This window comes from Oryctolagus cuniculus, chromosome 7, assembly GCF_051225735.1.
Source record: "Oryctolagus cuniculus isolate XC-2025 breed Fujian yellow rabbit chromosome 7, ASM5122573v1, whole genome shotgun sequence".
Classification (NCBI taxonomy): domain Eukaryota; kingdom Metazoa; phylum Chordata; class Mammalia; order Lagomorpha; family Leporidae; genus Oryctolagus; species Oryctolagus cuniculus.
In genome coordinates this window covers 60,314,204-60,326,129 of record NC_142873.1, presented here as the reverse complement: position 1 = coordinate 60,326,129, position 11,926 = coordinate 60,314,204, and positions in this window count along the sequence as shown.

The following is an 11,926-nucleotide window of genomic DNA, read 5'->3' as shown; positions in this document are numbered from 1 at the left end:
CTGAGAGGTGTCCTTGTCAGTGCCTTGGTTTGACAATGCTGTGTAAGAAAAGCACATAAGGGGCCGGCGCTGTGGCATAGCTGATAAAGCTGCCACGTGCAATGCCGGCATCCCACATGGGCTCTGGTCCCAGCTGCTCCTCTTCCAATCCAGCTTGCTGATGCAGTGGGAGATGGTTCAAGTGCTTAGGCCATGTGGGAGACCTGGATGAAGCTCCTGGCTCCTGGCTTCTGCCTGGTCTAGTGTTGGCCACTGTGGTCATCTAGGGAGTGAACCAGTGGATAGATGATTCATTCTCTCTCTCTCTAACTCTGGCTATCAAAACAAATAAATCTTAAAAAAAAAAAAAAAACAAACAAGTAGAAAAAGAACATGAGCCCTAACACTTGCTAGGAGTGTGAACTTGGCCAAGCCATCAAAACTGTGATTCTCGGTTTTCTCATCTGTGGAATGAAGAGCAAAGCAGCTGCACCAGGTAAGAAGGATGCAGTTGGTTACAGAGCAGCCAGCCAGCTGGCTAACAGGGACGCTTGGTCACTTGCTTCCTTCCAGGTTCCCAGTGCTCACCACTTCTTGACGTTGGCTGCAGATGAAGAACCAGCGTGTCTCTTAGTCCCTTCCCTGGGGCAGAGCTACAAACCCCAGAGATCACTGTCACTCTCTTGCCCTGCGTTTGGTTTCCTGCTTGAGGGCCAGACCTTGCCTTCAGCAGAGAGCTGTGGTGACTGCCAGAGAGCATGAACGGTGACAACTGTCCACCAAAGGAAGAGCTGGGGTGGGTGTGAGCCTAGCGGTGAGGATGCCCATGTGTCATATCGCAGGGCCTGGCTTTGGTACCCAGCTCTAGCTCCAGATTCCTGCTTCCTCCCAGTGCAGACCCTGAGAGGCAGTGATGGCTAAAGAGTTTGGGGCTCTGCCACCCACATGGGAGACCTGGTTGGAGTTCCTAGCTCCTGGTTTTGCCCTCAGCCTAGCCCTGGCTGCTGCAACAACTGGGGATTGAATCAGTGGAGGAGAGATTCTCTCCTCTCCTCTCCTCTCCTCTCTCTCTCTCTCTCTCTCTCTCTCTCCCTCCCTCTCTCTCTCTCTCTCTCACACACACACACACACACGAACGCACAAATAAATAAATAAAATAATGAGTTCAGCACTGTGTATGCACCTGGGCAGAGGGCCAGGCGGGAGGGTTTCTTAGTCCTTGTGATCCTAGAAAGACTTCACGAGTTCTCCCGCAGGGGTCACTCCCAGGGAACCAGCCCTCCCTCCTGGCATGGCCACTGCCTCTGCCTGATGCTCACCCACCAAGCCACTCATCCGTGTGGTGTCACAGCCCCTCTAGTCTCTAGTGAGGCAGAGCAGGGGCACACTGGGCTCACAGCCTCCATGGATCCTTTGATTTAATCCTGTAACTGCCCAGTGGGAAAGATGGCATTGCTTCTGCAGTACAGGAGACTGAAGCTCGGAGAGGCCAGTCGCTGTCCAGGGTGGATGAGGACTGAAACCTCGGCTGAGTGGCACTGCAGGTCACCATGCTATTCTGCTGCCCACTTTGGCTGTTAGCAGGGTGCCAGGCTTCTAGGCTCAACTTCTGGTCCCCGGAGCATGGATTCAGTTCAGCAGCCCCTGCAGACACACAGGGAATATTCCCCACAGCCTCTGCAAGTCTGTTTTAGAAGGGGGTTAGTGCTGGTGATGCACTGTGCGTGCATTCACTGAGAGCTGCAGGGCCGTGGTGCAGATTCAGCTCTGCCCTGTGCTGGGTACTGGGGCAGCTTTGCTGATGCTTCTCACGCCTACAGGACCTGGGTTAGAGCATCCGGCCAGGGCTGTGCACAGTCTGGGCTGTTGTCTTGGCAGGTAGACCCTGGTGGCCCGAGGTCATCCACTTGACCTTTGTGTGCAGTAGTTGACGTGTAAAATGAGGATGGCCTTTGCCCTAGCCTTGGGCCTCATAGGGTTCAGAGAAAGGAAGGAAGGAGGGAGGGAGAGAGAGGGAGGGAGGGAGAAGGGGAGAGGGAGGGAAGCAGGGGGGACGCTGACGCTGGCTGTGCTGTGCATTGAGATCTCCATTGTCAGAATCATTCATGTGCCTGTAGAAGCAAGCAGCCTGCTCGGCGTGGAGGGACACACTTTCCCCGCCCTGCTGTGGCTGCTGTCCTGGCTGTTGTGTCCCACCCAGTGTCAGAGGACTGCCCTTGGCAGTGGAGTGAGCACCTGTTGCAGCCCCTGCTTACTCAGACATCTTCCACCAACTCACAAGGCGAGGTCAGCCTCTTGCAGGAAGCCTTCTGAAATGAGCTCCAGCTGCCCTGGAGGGACTCCTGTGTGGAGGCCTGGGCCTTGGTGCCACTTCTGAGTTGCTGCTATATGCTCATCCCACTGTGGTGCAGATATCGGCAATGTGCCAACAGACCCGCTTTCGCTCTGTGACTCAGTTTCTCTAACTCTGCATCTTCATCCTGCGGCTGGAAGGTAGGAGCCTAGGGCAGTGGCTGTGACAGTGAGTGTCAGCGGTCCACAGCATCGCTCTGCCAGTGCTGTCACCTCCATTGGCTCCTCTGCCAGGACCAGAGTCCCCTGTGGTTAGGATGCAGGTGTCCTGGCAGATGTCTTTTGTGTTGCCACCCCTCCCCTTGGACCACCTGTGACAGCAGTCACCTGTGGAGGGCGGTGCCTGGGCCAGCTGTGGTGTACCTCCCAATCACGGTGTCTCTTGATGTCAGGGGAGGTGACTGTGACGGCTGTGAGACAGCTCAGGTTCCACAGGGGCCTCAGCAGATGGCTGGCATCAGTGTGGAGTCCCAGGCACCCCCAGAGGTAAGCGGCTCCATCTGTGGACCAAGGCCACAACCGAGGTTGTGTGACCCAGCCTGTTGGGCCCGTGCTCGCAGCTGGCTCGTGCCCAGGCCTCGCTCCCGGGCTGCTGACTCATCAGCTCTGCTTCTCCTTCAGGTCCCCTTGTTGGGAGACACACCACCATTCACACCATCACCCAAGCAGAAGCAGGGGAGTCCTCACCCCCTCTCGTTTCCTCCTCCTCCACCCCGACACACCCTCCACATTCCCTCAGCCCCTCGGCCTTGCATCCCTTCACTGTTCTCAGATTCCCTTCCCACCTCATGCCACCCAGAGTCGAGTCTGGCAGGCCTGGTCCCCAGAGCCCTTCCCTGCCCCCTGCCTCTGGACCCTTCTCCTCCCAAGTGGGGGTGACCTCTCTGAAGTGCAGGTCGGCTCCTGTCACCGGGCTCCCCAGCGCTGTGAGCAACCTGCTTTTCTGGAAAAGCACATGGAGCCTTCGAGAGCTGATGGTCTCCTCTGTCCCCTGTCCCTCGGTCCTGTACTCCAAGCTGGCATCCCATGGAACCACTTTGTAGGCAGTATGTGCTCAACATTCCAACCACAAAGCTAAAGTTAGAACTGAAAATTAAAAAAAAAAACCTATTTATTTATTTGAAGGCAGAGTTACGGAGAGAGGAGGGAGGAGAGATTAGGGTGGGGGGGGGAGAGGGAGAGAGAGAGGGGGAGAGATCTTGCATTCAGTGGCTCACTGTTCAAATGACCACAACAGCAGGGACTGGGCCAGGCTGAAACCAGGAGCCAGGAATATAATCAGGGTCTCCCATGTGGGTGGCAGTGGCCCAAGCACCTGGGCCATCTTCTGCTTTTCCAGGTGCATTAGCAGGGAGCTGAATCAGAAGTGGAGCAGCCAGGACTTCAATTGTCACCCACTTGGGATGCTGGCACTGTAGGCTTAACCCATTTGCCACAATGCTGGCCCCAAGTTAGGACTTTTTTTAAATTTATTTTTTATTTATATTGAAAGACATGGAGAGGAGAGGAGAGGAGAGGAGAGGAGAGGAGAGGAGAGGAGAGGAGAGGAGAGGAGAGGAGAGGAGAGGAAAGATCTTCCATTTGCTGGTTCCTTCCCTAAATGGCTGCAGGAGCCAGTAGCTTCTTCTAGGTCTCCCATGTGGGTGCAGGGGCCCAAGGACTTGGGCCATCTTCTACTGCTTTCCCAGGCCATAGCAGAGAGCTGGATTGGAAGTGGAGCAGCCGGGACTTGAACTGGTGCCCATATGGGATGCCAGCATTGCAGGTGAAAGCCTAACCCGCTATGCCACTGTGCCAGCTTCTAAGTTAGGACTTCAGAGACCAGTATACACAGACAGATTAGACTAAGACCTCAAGTCAGACAGGACTGTAGTGGGTTCTGGACTCAGCTGCTTGGCACTCATGGAAAAGCATTTTTTTTCACTCTCAGGTCCCAATCCACAAAATGGACCTATGAAAACCTAGTGCCTGCTCCAAGAGGAAGTGAGCTAAGGTGCACAGAGGTCCATCTCAGTGACCTGCAGGAAAGACTCTGGGAACACAGGCTTCCAGGTGCTGCCAGGTCTCCCTGCTTTGGCCCCAGCTGCCCCTCAGCAGGACTGCCCTGCCCTCCTCCTGCCACGTCGCCCAGGGCTGTCTCCACTCCACTCATATTGCATCTTCTGTGATGTCTGTGTGGACCCTCTCACTCTATGCCCAGGACACAGACCTGTCTTACCAGGTGCTGGGGGAGGGGGGCTCTCTCGGTCCCTGTGCCATCGTAGGTTCAGAGCACCCTGAGGCTAAGGTCGTCGATCTCCTGCCTTCGCATCCGTGTGCCTGGTTCCCAGCAGGCATGGAGCAGCTACCCTGGCGGTGCTTGTACACCAGCAGCCATCAGATGCATGGCCTGTGCAGGCCCCCACTGCTTAGCCAGCACCCTTTGCCTTTCAGCCTGGACTTGGCATTTCTGGAAGACTCCAGCTTCTGAAGACTTTTGGGTCACCACAGGGCCTGCCAGGGGTGCTCCTGACTCTTGCTCCACAGGCCAAGAGAGGTGAAGAAGGAGGACCAGCCTCGCAGCAGCCTCCACCGCTAGGGGATGTGCACGCCCAGGTACCACCAGCTCACAGGACAGCAGTGAGGGGAGGAAGCGTCCGGGGGCAGGGTGGCTCCCTCTCTATGCCAGAGTGGTTAGGCAGCTTGCAAAGATCACACAGCTAGTGCAGGGAAGAGCCAGGTTTGAGCTCAGGCACAAAGGCCTCAGAATCCATGCTCCAAGGATTCAGAGAGACTCTGACTCATGGCCCTGCAGCTTTTGCATCCGGGCCTTAGGGATGGGCACCATTGTCTTCCACCACTAGCCACTGCAACATGGGACAACAGCCTCTTACAGACCTGGACCTGTCCTTCCTGAAGCTCTTACTCAGGGGTCTCTGGCCCGCCTGTGGCTGTGAGCAGTAGTCCTCCTGCCTGGGGGCAGCCTGGTGCACGCTGGTGCCCTCCTGTCCCTGCCCTGTGGCCGGCTGACCCTGGCCTGGCTGTTACCTGAACCCCCAGGCTTTGGTGCCTTGGTTTATGGAGAGGAGAACACAGCAGACCAACAAGAAGCGACTTGAGATCAGAGAAAGACGCTTGGCCTGCAGCTCCAGCTCCAACTCTGCCACCCTAGGTGACCTTGTGGGTCCGTCACCACCTCTCCCTGGGCCTCAGCTTCCTCATCTGTAAAATGAGGAAGAGTCTTTCCTGCAGGTCATCTGTAAAAAAGTCTGAGCTACCTGACCCCAGTGGCCACTTCTTGCTCCAGATGATGAGTTCTTTGCCTAGCTGAGGAGTGGGGGCCCAAGCAGACAAATGGGTGTATCTCTCCATCGCCGTCAGCTCCAGAGCTGCTCCTACTGCAGCTCTGAGGCCCAGAGAGCTTGCCGGAGCTGCTTGAATGTGGGTGGTGGTGGTGGTGGGGAGACGCTCCCTGCATCAGCAGCTCCCCCATCCCATCTCAATGCCTGTTTACCACGGGAGGAGGAACTTCCGGAAACGCCAGCTCACTTTGAAAATGAATCCTGAAAAATGCAACGCAGCAGGGCAAGGCCGATGCCCCAGGAAGGGTCATTGCAAAGGGAATGCAGGGTGTCTACAGGTTGGAAGCCCCACAGTGGTGACACAGACTCCAGCCACAGCGGAAGGTCCAGGTTGACTCCCAGGCCTTCCATGGGCAAGGGCACCCTGGGGAGATAGTGGAGACTGGAGCAGGGGCCTGACTGCCAGGCACCACCTGGCTAAGACCTCTTCTATCCCAGCGAGGAAGTAGCACTAGGTGCGGAAGGCGGCATGGAAATGCTAGGTAGCAAGTGCATGCTTGCTGAACGGTGCCGCGAGGCAGCAGGCTTGTCCCGGGGAGCTCAGATCCTGGCTCTGGACTGACTCAGGGGTAGGGAGAAGAGAGAGGAGCAGGCCAAGCCAAGATGGGTCTGGGAAAGTGGAAGGAAGATGAGCCAGGAGCAGTGAATGTCTGGGGCAGGAGAGAACCTTGTGGCTTCCTCCACTCCTCCACACTCCCAAACCAGGAGTCTTGGGACAACCACTGGGCTCCTGAAATTCCAGGCTCGTCCAACAGTGTCACCCAGTGGCCAACTGGGAGAGATGCAGGGAGGTACCCTGCTCAAATTAGAAAGCTCAAATTAGGTGGGAGAAGGGGAAAGGGCCCAGCCAACTCAGAAAAAGAGCAGTCGGCTTCCTCCTTGTTTGTGGACTCAGCGGTGGACTCCTCGTGGGTCTCTGGACCTAGGAAGAGGTGTGCGTAAGGGCTTTCTTCTTCAAACTTTGGCCATAGAGTGTTTGCAGCTGCTCTTCTAGGCTTTACTTTCTGGGGTGATGAGGGGTAAGCCCTGTCCCCAGTGGGTCCTGGGGGCAGCTGTGGACTTCACAGTGGGCTGCAAGCCACTTGCTTTCTCTTCCAGCTGCACCCTCTCTGCAGCCCAGGAACTTCCAGGTTCTTCCTCTGAGAAAGGTGAGACCCCCAGAGCTGGAACTTTAAAAGGCACGGCATGGTTCCTAAGGCAGACACAATGGAACCGGGGACCCAGGGCCAACGGGGAGTCCTCTCTCCAGGCTTCTGTGAGGACAGCACTTTGCAAGCAGGTGCTAGTTTCATTTCTATTCTACACATCCAGAAACCAAAGCTTAGTGACCACACACGGAAGCTTGCCTGTGATCCTAGCGACCAGGTGCAAAAGGGGGAAGTGGAACCATGAACTGCTTGAGCCATTGACCACAGCTGTAAAGCAGGTGCAGAGCCCAGCATTGCGAGGGACACACAGAGCTTGCTCCACAAACGGCAGTAGAGTTTATAGGTTGTTCCGCAGGAGGATGGCTAGGGAAGCAGAGCTCGCTCTCGACAGTCGAGCTTCGCCCAAGGCGGAATGAGTTGGCCTGCACTGGGGAGGAAGGTACAAAAGCACACGAGGAAAATCCCCCTAAAGGATGGAGCGCTCTGCCCATACCTGTGAAAGACACACCCAACAGGGTGAGTGACTTCCAGGATAAGGGGACAGCAGGGACAGGGCCCAGAAGCTGCCTCAACTGCCCCAAGAGCAACGAGCCCTAAGGGAAGTTTGGAGCCAGCAGCGCGGAGGAGGTTCACGCCAAGGGGAGCAGTCACTGGGCAGAGTGGGCGGGGCCTCGGAGGTCCTGCTGAGGCCTTAGGATTCCTTGTGTCTGGACAAAAGGGAGTCAGCTAGCACTGGAGTAGGAGAGGGCCGGGATCCAGCCAATGATTCAGAAAGATATCTTAGGAAGCGCGATTTGTAATAAAAACGTCGTGGATCCGAGGGCAGAGGCAGGAAACCAGCAAAGAGGAGGCCGCTTCCCCGGATGCCGGAGCTCCAGGGTGGGCGCTCAGGCCCTTGTGAGCAGGAGGAGGTAGAAGGCATGGAGGCGCTGATGAGGGCGGTGAAGAGACAGCGTGAGCAAGGAGATCCTGAGGGAGGGGCCCCCACGTCCAGGGGTCCCCCAGCAGCACCTTGCTGGTGGGGATGGGGGGGAAACTGGCGGACTCAGCAGCTTCCTGGCCGGCCAGGAGCTCACACAGCGGGCGGCCCCAGCCACCACCTGGAGCGCCCCTAAGACGTGCTGTCCTCTTCCACTTCTTCCCTCCAGGAAAGTCCCGGCCGGCCAGCATCCGGGCCTCCGACCGACTTTGCACGCAGCTGGGGCGCGCGGCCTGGAACCCTCTGCTCCCCCATGGCCGCCCTTCCCTTTGAGGGTAGGAGGGGTGGGGAGGGGACCAGGGCAGCTGAGACAGGAGCACAGGAGAGGGTGGGCAGGGCGGTCAGGCCCCCTCACCATCAGGGAGCTCCTGCTTCCGGAACACCAGGACCTGGAATCCAGCAGGTGGCTCTGACCAGGCACATCCAAGATCAGATTCTCTTCCCTTGCCATGCCCACACGCCTGAGCCCTCCCATCTCGCCAGGCAGCACCACCTCCCCCAGGTACTCATCTCCCCCTCCCCCCACCTTTGGGCAGGCCGATTCTGCTTCTGATCTCATCCAAGGAAGCCAGCCTGGTCCCAGACACTCTCTTACCTGGGTCCCTGCTCCTACCGAGGCTCCTGGCACAAGCCAGAGTGACTAAAAACAAGCAAACAAACGAAATATCCGGGCTGCCACGCTTTTATTCAAGACTCCCCGGTTGTTCAGCGGCCTCAGAACAGAAGCCAGGGTCCTTCTGTAGCCTCCAAGGCTCTCTACCATCTGGACACCTTTGTGACCTCATTTCCAGCCGCTCTCCCCACTCCGCCTCGGCCTGGCCCCTGCGCCAGCGCCAGCACACGTGTGCAGGGCCCGTGCTCCCCGCAAACACGCTCACGACCCGGCCCTTGTCCCTGTTTGTCCCTATGGGGTCTCTGCCTCCGCATGCCTTCCTGGCATGTATCCAATGAGGGATGCTGCGGGTAACACCTGTTTGAACTCGAAGGAAAGCACCCAGTAGCCGACGTATAGCAGTAGCCCGGCCTGTGCGCCCGGAGTCCTGGCTGGGAAATCTGCTTCCACTCCCACGGATAGCCCTGGTCCTCTATTAAGGGGTCAGCGCCAGCACAGAGAGGGGGCAGGTCCGCTTTGCAGGTCGCGCTGGGGGCTGCGCCGCTACTGGCCAGCAGAGGGCGCCCGGCGCGGCGGCGTCGCACACCCCGGCTCCCTGGAAGGCTGAAGCCGTTCTCCGCCCACGCACTCGGAGAGCCGCAGGCCGGCGCTCCCGAACGGCAGCACCTGACTCGTTGCGTGCCGCAGCGCAGGTCCTGCGAGTTTTTTTTTTTCTTTTTCTTTTTAGGGCAGGTGAGATTTTGAGGGTTCAAAATGATTTTTTCCCCCAGCTGTCAAGCACGAAGTTCCAGCACCTCGAGTCACCTGAGGTCACATCCCTGACCACAGCCTCCTTCCCCACTCTGAAAATATGAACACAGAAATGCGGCTGCTGCGAGGCTCATGGCCTCCACCAGGCCCTCCCCTGTAGGGTCTCCGCCCACAGCACTAGCGCCTCTTCAAGGCCAGGGCCGGGGTGCAGGTGTGCCTGTGAAAGCCTCTTGGGCACAGAAATTGGGGGCTGGGGGTGGGGGGCAGAGGAGGGAAAGGAGGGACAGGGAGAGGGGAGGGGTGGGAAGGGGGAGATATAAAGAGATAGAGAGCGAGAGCGAGGGAGAGAAAGAAGAGGAAAGAGGGAGAGAAGAAGAGAGGGAGGAGGAGAGAGGGAGACAGAGACAAAGGAGAGGGAGGGGAGAAAGAGAGAGGGAGGGAGGGGGGAGATATAGAGAGAGAAGGGGAGAGAGGGAGGGCGATGGAGTGAGAGAGAGATTGATTATAGGCATTAACCTGGTGAGCATTCAGGATCAGGTGGTTCCTATTAGACTTTTCTCAGCCCCCAGACCAAACTTTACATCCCTTGCATCTCCGTCCCTCCTTCCAGCCCCTCCCTCCTCCCCTGCCTTGCCTGCACCTGCACATGGGCCCCAGGGATGGGCAGTATATTAGTGAGCGGCGCCGCAGGTCCCAGGTGCTCGCGGCTCACCACCTCCCACCCCGTCCAAGTCCTGTGCTATGCTTTGCCCCCGGCTGGTGGAGATGGGGGATGTCTTCCCGCACGGGTAAACAGGCTCTGCCCCCAGGCACAGCCCTCGGAGGCCCGAGGGCAGGGCTGGGTGTTAGCCTCGGCACCCGGCACCCGCCCACGACTGGCCGGCTCGGGGGAGTGGGTGCAGGACTGAGTCCCGGTAGCATCTCCCAGGTCCTCCCATCTTCCACATTGCTCCTGCTTTTTGTTCGTTTTCACTGAAAATTCCTCTGAAAACAGCCTCCCCACCCACCCCAGGTGCCCCGTGGGCTGGGTCATTTTGCCTGCAAAACAAGCAGCTTTGGTTACGTAATGGGGGAGGCTCTCCACTGGTGACAGGCTGAGCCCCAGGGTGGCCCACCGAGCTACTGGCCTGCCCCGCCTGGGCAGCCCTGGGCTGCCGTGTGGAAGGGTGAGAATTCAGCCAGAAGAAGAGCCACTGGGCGTTCTGTTTTTCCTGGGCAGCCTCAACACCAGTGCTGGTGTGACTTCTGTGGCTCTCTGAAATCCCAGCACAGCTGAAATGCCTCCAGGTTGTCCCTTTAGGACTTCCAGTTTCTGGGGACTCCTGGCTGTGGACCCTGGTGTCCCTGTGTGGCTTGCAAAGTCCCACTTGTTATTTCCTGGTGAATAAGGGCACAAAGTTTTTTCCCCATAAAAATCTATCAGTGGGCTAATTTTAATCATAGCATTCCCAGATAGCTTAATACCTTAGCCAAATAAAATACAAGAGTCTCTGTACAGTGGATTATAGCTCCATTCAAAACAGTGACAAGGATTTCTAGCTATGGTGGAGAGAAGAGGATGGCAAATCAAAATGATCAGAAATAATGTGACATTGTCAAAAACAGTCATTCCAGGGATCAGGATATAAACTGTGCTCCTGTAATAAAATAGGAGACCTCCAGTAGACACAGAATATTTACTAGGCCTTAACAGGACTGAACCACTAATAATAAAGTTCTAACCTTCTGGTTCACCTGGTTATAGGTAGACACTACTGTTTTATCTGTTTGTTTTATTTTTAAAGATTTATTTATTTGAAAGGCAGAGTTACAGAGAGGAAGAGGCAAAGAGAGCAAAGTCTTCCATCCACTGGTCCACTCCCCAGATGGCCACAATAGCTGGAGCCAGGCCAGGCTGAAGATAGGAGCCTGGAGCTTTTTCTAGGTCTTCCATATGGGTGCAGGGGCCCAAGGATTTGGACCGTCTCCTGCTGCTTTCCTGGTGCATTAACAGGGAGCTGGATTGGAAGTAGAGCAGCTGGGACTCAAACCAGTGTCCATCTAGGATGATGGCGCCACAGGCAGTAGCTTTACCCGCTATGCCACAGTGCCAGCCCTGGTTTTTTATCTTTGAAAAAATTATTTATTTATTTGAAAGATGGTGAAATACACACACAGAGACACAGAGACAGATAGGCAGAGATCTTCCATCTGCTGGTTCACTCCCCAAATACCCACAACAGCTGGGGCTGGGCCAGGCCAAAGCCAGGAGCCAGAAACTCCATGTAGGTCTTCCACACCGGTGGCAGGGAGCCATCGCTCGGCTCCCCACAGGGTGCACATTGACAGGAGGCTGGAATTAGGAGTGGAACTGGCACTCGACCCCAAGTACTTTGATGTGGGATGTGAGCACCCCACATGGTGCCAAATGTCCCCCCCTGGGGTTTACCTTGAATGCAATGTATGTTGGCATTTGAGAGGGCATCATACAATGTCACACACAGTATGCTGGAGACTGATCAGACACATGCAACACGTTAAGAAATGCTTATTCTTGAAAACTTGCTGAGCTTCAGGTAAGAATGGTTGAACTGTGGTTTGCTGCACTTTTGCTGAGGGATCCCTCCCTCCCCCAAGCTGGGGTGAGGTAGAGCTGCTGGAATGGGGCTGGCCGTGCAGCCTTGATCTGGAGAGCAGACAAGAAGCCTCATGTGCAGCAGAGTTGTCAGGAAAAGAAGCAACAGACAGGAAAGCCCATGGCCCTGTTTGCCTGAATTGTGAAGAT